Source organism: Alosa sapidissima, chromosome 10 (genome assembly GCF_018492685.1).
Source record: "Alosa sapidissima isolate fAloSap1 chromosome 10, fAloSap1.pri, whole genome shotgun sequence".
Lineage (NCBI taxonomy): Eukaryota > Metazoa > Chordata > Actinopteri > Clupeiformes > Clupeidae > Alosa > Alosa sapidissima.
In genome coordinates, this window is record NC_055966.1 from 16,065,710 (window position 1) to 16,073,350 (window position 7,641).

At 46.1% G+C, this 7,641-nt stretch overlaps 1 protein-coding gene across 1 annotated transcript in view; it reads right to left on the minus strand.

The window, feature by feature from the left end:
• LOC121721536 (transcription factor HIVEP3) overlaps window positions 1-6,036 on the minus strand; it is a 79,036-nt gene extending 73,000 nt beyond the window's left edge. Inside the window, exon 1 of the mRNA XM_042108557.1 lies at window positions 5,809-6,036. The gene's annotated coding sequence lies outside the window, so the exon portion shown is untranslated. The remainder of the gene's footprint in view (window positions 1-5,808) is intronic.
• Between the last annotated feature and the right edge of the window lie 1,605 nt (window positions 6,037-7,641).

Sequence of the window (7,641 nt, forward strand, 5' to 3'; positions counted from 1 at the left end):
TTCCATTAAAAAGCTGGAAGGAACAGTGGGAAGTGTGGAGGAACAGTAGGAAGGTTGCACACACACACACACACACACACACACACACACACACACACACACACAATGTGGAGGGGCATGTGATTGCACAAACAGGATGGCAGCTCAGTTCAAGTGGCAGCCCTCTGGAACTGGTGGCAGTGAGTCAGCAGCCACCTCCTGCCCCACTCTACCCCTCTGTTGCCCCACTCAACCCCCCTGTTGCCCCACTCAACCCCCCTGTTGCCCCCTCTGCCTCATGCCTTCCGCCCCCCCTCTGTCCTCTCCCTGCTCCATCCTACCTCTCTCTAGACCTCACTCCGGCCCCACTCATCCTGCCGTCTACTCCCAGTCAGTCCTACTCTCATCTCCCATATCCTCTCTTCTGCTATCCTTCTACTCCTGTTCTTTCCTTTTGACCAACCACCCCCTCTACACCATTCTTCTTAAATCTGCCCCTATCTGCCTTTCCCATCTGCCCCTGCCATACCTCTTAAGTCCCAACCTTCTCCTTTTTATATAAGTATACTCTTTTGATCCTGTGAGGGACATTTGGTCTCTGCGTTTATCCCAATCAGTGAATTAGTGAAACACACTCAGCACACAGTGAACACACAGTGAGGTGAAGCACACACTAATCCCGATGCAGTGAGCTGCCTGCTACAGCGGCGCTCGGGGAGCAGTGAGGGGTTAGGTGCCTTGCTCAAGGGCACTTCAGCCGTTCCTACTGGTCGGGTTTCGAACCGGCAACCCTCCGGTTACAAGTCCGAAGCCCTAACCAGTAGGCAACGGTTGTCCCAACCAACTGTACTCCCTCCTGTCCTCGTTTGTCCCCTCAATTCCCCTCTCCATCTGGTCAGTGAGCCCCTCCATCTTGACCGGGTCCTTTCCGCACCCCTTCATTGGCTGCCTCGTCACCAATCACTCATCACCAGCCCCTTCATTACCCCCTGATGAACACGCCGTGCCCTAATTAAGCCCTCCACACGCCCTCCATCCTCCACACGCCGCCACCCCGACAAAACAATTACCCCCACCGCCTCCTGTGCCGCGTCACTGCCGCAGTCAACTGCTCCATCACGCCTCTCAATCACAGCTGCTGGCCTGCGAGGTCTCCCAGCTGGCCTACTGTTTCCCTGGGAGGACAAGAGAGGTGGAGAGGATAGATGGATGAATGGCAGAAGCAAGGGAGAGAGAGAGGAAGGAAGGGAGGAAGGAAGGAAGGAAGGAAGGAATGCAGGGTTAAGAGAGGAGGGAGAGTGCTAAGCATGATGAGGATGGCTTTTGCAAAAGGGGACCGCTGGGGGTCCTAGTGGCGGTTAGAGGCCAGTGGTCATAGCGTCAAGGTGAGTGATGTGTCCTGTGGAAAGGTGCAGTCACACCAGTCTGCAGGGCATCTGGGGGCATCTGGACGCCACGCTGTGCAGGACGCTGGCACAGCAGGGTGACGTGTGATGTGACGACATCCAGTCACATAGAGATGGATGCCAATTTCATGCTGTGCGCATTACCCCATGTTACTATCCACATGTGGGGATTTAAATGTTTTGGAACACATTGAATAAAAGCAGCAGTTCCCAAATGGTGGGGTGGGCCAACCTGGGGGGGGTGAGGGGTGGCTTGTTGAACGACAAAAAAACAAAACAAGAAACCTGAACCAACCAACTACAGGCCAACCAACCATATTACAGCATACAGTCTATAACTGACCTATTTGATGATGAGCTTATTTGAAGATGATGAGCAAACATGTACTTAACATGAACATGTATTGTACAAAGATACATACACACACACACACACACACACACACACACACACGCACACGCACGCACACACGCACACGCGCACACGCACACACACACACACACAAAAGAGCAGCAGTACTGAATGCACTGAACTTATATCCTTACAGGCACTGGCAATTCATGCGATCAGGACTCAGCCACCTGCCTAGCGGTAGCAGCTTTTTACAGCGTGGAAAAAAGGTGCGTGAGGAGAGAGGAACAACACAAGGTGCTGAGAGGTGCTCAGCTGTGTGTGTGAGACGGTCTGACCGAGTACGTGGGCGAGTCAGGAAAGAATAGTGAGAGGAGGGAGACAGAGAGCTAGAGATCGGAATGGTACACTGTCAGGGATGTGTATGGACGTGTGTGTGTGTTTGTGTGAGCGTCTACAATACGACTACAATGGAGACATCAGTAGGGGAGGGCGTAAGGTGTTGAGTGGGCTCCTTGTTAATTGGCACAGAGCGTTCCCCTCCATCTGGCGTTTGACGAGCGCCATGGAAGAGCGCTAACCGGAGCCTGTCTGGCACCAACACACGCCACACAGGCCAATGATGCAACACAACACCCTTACTCTTTTTGTCAAGCAGACTGGCTATTCACACTCTTCCCCGACATACTCACAAGCCTTGCGAGTCACAAGTGAACTAAAGCAAACAACAAACTGATAATATATAACACCTTTGACAGTTGACATGGGAAGCCTGTTGTTTTCCACTAAGCTGTTAAGAGACACTGGGGAGCGCAATCAAGTTCACTAAATTCAAGAGACATTTCAGAACTGTGCTACGATGGAGTCGAATGAGCAATGTCCTTAACTAAACCTGTTTAAATCTACATAAAAACAAGGCAATGTGTCTGTATTTATTGCAATGCCAGATTCAGAGAATGCGTGTCTAAATAGTTCAACCCAGAGAGAACATTATTTGGGTGCCCCAAGAGAACACTATCTGGGCAACACATGTGGCTTAAATAAGGCTGACATTATTGTTCACTCTATAAACATGGAAAGTTACCCAAAAACACAATTTGGAGAGCGCCGTGCATGTCACATCTACCCCACACTAAACCCATGTCGAATCAACCGCTCATAGAGAGAGCTCTCTCCAGTGTTTCAACAAAAACACCTTAACTTAGATACATCGTGATACAGCCACATCATTTATAGTACTCTGTTTCAGCACTTTACAATTAGCAATATATAGGCCAACATAGGAAAATATAGGCCAGCTTTACTCTTTGCCAACAGGCTTGACTGCAGGTTTGAAAAATCTTGGGCAAACCTGATGACCTTTATGATTTAAAACATCTCTGTGCTGGTTTCCAACCACATAAAACCCAACTGGAACATGCAGTGCAATTTCTCCCTTTCTCCAAAGGCTGAGGCGATGCCAGCAAAAACCACAGGTGGTCATCAGATAGCCCAGTCCCTCCCTCTCTACTTCCCTCTTTCACTCTCTCAACCTCCCCCCCTCCCTCCCTCCTCCGCCAGTTAGTTCTTTACTACTATGTGCTGATGTACTACAACCCCAAAACAGAAAAAGTTGGGACGTTGTGTAAAATGTGAATAAAAACAGAATGTAATAATCTGCAAATTTCTTAAACTCATATTTAGTTGCAAAAAGGACACAGACAACATATCAAATGTTGAAAATAACAAATTTGACTATTTCATGGAAAATATATGTTAATTTCGAATTTGATATCAGCAACATGTTTCAAAAAAAGTTGGGACAGGGCTAACAAAATGCTGGAAAAGTTGTGTAATGATAAAGAAAACAAAAGGAGAAATATTTCACAACTAATTAAGGTAACTGGCAACACGATTGGGTATTGGATGGCCATGGTCTTTTGGACCTCAGATGGCACTGCATCAACACCAGACCTGTTTCCAGACCTGTCATTGTTGGGGCTCAGGAAAACCTCTGATAACCATTGGTTATGTGCACAGTTTGATACTCAATTAAAAAACTACAGCCACAATTGTACATGCAGGTTGCCTTCCAAGTACACACACACTCACAACTGTACATACAGGCCCTCAAAGTAACACTAACACACACACACACACACAGGTCATTTTTCACTGGGTAAAGAGGGCCCGGCTCCAACTGTCACTAGCCCTTAGCTTTATAAAGGGCTGATCTCAGCCAAATTGAGCCTTACGGAAGAACAACAGCAAGTTATTTTTTTATGTCGTTGTTGTTCACTTCTTGTAAATGGGATGGTTAAAAAAACTCTGAAGAGTTGCACATGTGGACGTGTACAAATGTGATGTCTAGATCTCAGGAAAGTGAGTGCTGCTCTAAGTCCCTAAGTTTAAGGTTAGGTTTTAAACACTTTAAACTTATTGTACGCATAATTTCACTGCAAGTAGAATTGCACAGAACTTTTTTGTGATGAAACTGAAAGAATGCCACTAAGATCACAAGGTAAACTTTTGACTGCATTCTGCTGCCAAGCCCACAGTTTAAGATGGGGTGACAAGCCAGCAGTTGCATAAAGAACTTGGATAGAAATCAGATGTGTATTATCTAATATAAATATTTGTGAGAGGGAGTTTTATGACTGTTAAGTAGAGTCAGAAATGCAGACTGTGAGACTTTTGTTGTAATGTGAAATGTGAAATGTGTAGGCTACTGTTGAAAGTGTAAATTTGGACGTATTGAGCCAACTCTTAACATGCACTAAATAACAAGTTCTATTGTAGGCCTACACGTGGGTCGATTCTCGATCGTTTCATTTTGCCAGTCATAATTAGCTTTGGTCCGGTTCTTGTTGAGCTCTCTGCTGGTATTGTTATCCCAGGTATCAGGTCGTGCAAAACATTTCGATACATTGGCCCACATAAATGGGGAGCTATGTCGCTCTAAAAAGACTCGGCTCTAAAAAAGAAAACTGTGTGTGTGTGTGTGTGTTCGCCACAGTTAATTAGAGAAGCGTAACCTATGCAAAAGCCTATCCATGGACTCAAGACTATGGTGCAATTATTACACACTGTCATGGGATAATACTTGAACTAGTAAGGAAAAAGTGGATGTCAAGTTGTCTGATTTTCACTACAGGTAGATAGCTTGAATATTCAAAGAACCACTAAAATAGAAGGATCATGATCAAGATTATTAAATATGTTCATACACTATACACTGAAATAACGAATCGCGTTTGGATATTGGCAGATGCGCAATGCAAAGCCTGATTTTTTTATTCTTTTATTTTTATGGCGGACGCATGGGCTTTTCTCCACCGACTGTGGCCGTAGCCTATCAGCCTATCAGCCCTCCAAAAAAGAAACGTGGCTTAATCCGCATTTACTAACTAGTTCACTGGCACTTTAACACAAAAAATGGCGAGAGTAAAAACGAGATATGGTGACACGGAATCCTGATGAGATGGCATACATTCTTCCCTTGGTTGGATGACCGTGGAAAGATTTCAATTGGAACGGCTTGTCTACGGGACAGCCGAGCTAGCCTACTGAAAAATCTGGACGAGAGAAAATGAAGAGATGAAAAGTCCATCTGCCCCACCTGCATCATGCGTAACATGTAAACAGAGCAATAGTGTATAATATCGACGAATGTCCTCTATGTTAAAATGTATCATCCTAGTAATGGATAAATAGATTCGGGGAGATATGGGTAAAATGTAACCGTTTCCAGGAAGTAAAATGTCTTTTAACAAAACAGCTATACAATCTGAATGCAGTAGGTTACTCTTCCGGTTATGGTTATGCTATCGCAAACTGTAATGATCAGCAAAATCAAGATCATACTGTGAGCCGATAATGGGGCTGAACAGAACTTCAGCACATTTCCCTGCCTTATTTGCCTAAGAGGCAAGACTCCATATCCACTCCCCGTATCCTGCTTACCAAATGAGTCGAAAGGATTCGACTGGCGTTCTTTCCTTGCACTATATTTACGCACGAAAGAAGGATGTAAGCTTGTTAGTGACAGTGACACAACTTCACCTCCCTGCAAGTAGTATGCTGGAACTTTACCTGACAGTGATGAGGGAGCTGCAATTCAGCCTAGTCCGTAGAGCGAGCACCAACTGCAATCGGCATGTCTCCGTGCACGCGATGTATGCGTGTGGGGTGTCCGTTCTACTGTTGCACTACTAGAGAGCGAGCGAGCGGGCGACTGGGGCTTTCCCTCTCCCTTGTCAAACTGGAACTGCAATCCTGCGTTCAGCTGTTCAGCACAACAAAAACACCGTCTCGCGCTACGCAAACACTTCGCGCCGCACCACCCAGCACGAGACGCCCTAAGGGCCCCGCCCCCTCTCCACCTCTTTCCAGTGGCGTCGCACGCATCCGGGGAGGTGGTTAATAATTATGAGATGCTTGCACATAGTATCGTCTATTGGTTAGTAAAACGTTTAATTTTCTTAATTCCCTCCTTCTCCCCAGAAATAGGTAATATGAGGTGACGTCATGGAACATTCCAAAACATTTCAGGCTGCTGTATTGTTTAAATCATGTTCCATTCGTGCATTCAGTAGGTGTGAAGGGCTACATAGCACTTGCAATTTTCAGCCACATCATGTCCCTAAACCACTTAGTTTCACATATGATCAAGCATTGATGCACAACCAAGGGAGTGATCAACAGCAGCAAACAAGCTTTAATGGAGAATCAACAGGCATGTAAGCCACTGAATATGATATGAGAAGTGAGAACAGTTAAGTTTAGAGGTCGTTTTTTGTATGAACAATAGTACAAAATCCTTCAGGCTCACGGAATGTTGTTGCTGCTCCTTAAAAAACAGGAGCATATGGTATCCACTGGAAAGATGTAGCAGGAAAGAGTTGGACAGTTAGACACCAGTTCCAGCACTTTCATTTAAGATTATCTGAGAAGAGGGGGGAGAGATGTTGCTAGTGTCAGCTGATTCTACTGCACTCAGACCCCCCCACACACACACAACACCACCACCCTCCCTCCCTGCACGGGAGTCCCGGGTCTGGGTAAATCACTTACCACAGCACTAATAGTGGTACAAAGCAAGGGCCACTAGGGAACCATTAGAGGGGTTAACCTTAAGCATGGGCTCCAATTCAATTACATGCCTCTCTTGGGTACGGGTGCCACAGAAGGTCCTAATGGTGAAATTCAGTGATGGTGAAGGAAATAGCAACACAGTCCGTCATGGCACATTGTTATAGATGACATCAGATGTCCACACAGAAAATACTCAAAGTCTATGGTCAGGCATCTGCGTTACTCCTGTATCAGCTGTATAACTAATCTCCTGGTGATCCTCCTTTATCTCATTTCCTCTCTCTCAGCATGTGCACACGGCCCTGTATGGCATATTCTGGTGGTAAGAACCTGACAAACTGCAGTAGTGAACATAAAAAATATCTTCTATTGTACTGCACATGCAAGCTTCTTTCATAATCAAGGGTCCAATGTGTCACAGACTACCTGTAGATAATCATGATGCTAGTACACACGCACACACTCACACTCCTGTTAAGCAATTCATATCTTTTTCACTTGTCAAAGAAAGATGTCAGTAACCTCAGTCAATACTCATTTACCAGTAAACACAGAGCAATAGTTTACGTAATCATACCTCACCCCTATATCACTAACCTGAACACCAACCTCTAGTCTACGTGGTGGTGTAGAATGGCGATACAGTAGTCACATTGTCCTCTTCTCCCCCATCCAGCCTGTGTGTTGGCATGGGCCGCTGCACCTGTGACTGGAGCCACATCAGACAGCACCCCGGGGGGGCCTTCTTGCTCGCCGCTGAAAACCCCGGCTCTGAAGTTCACCTGGCACCCAGGTGGTGAGTCATTGGCAGTGGCTGTCACAGTGTGCTGC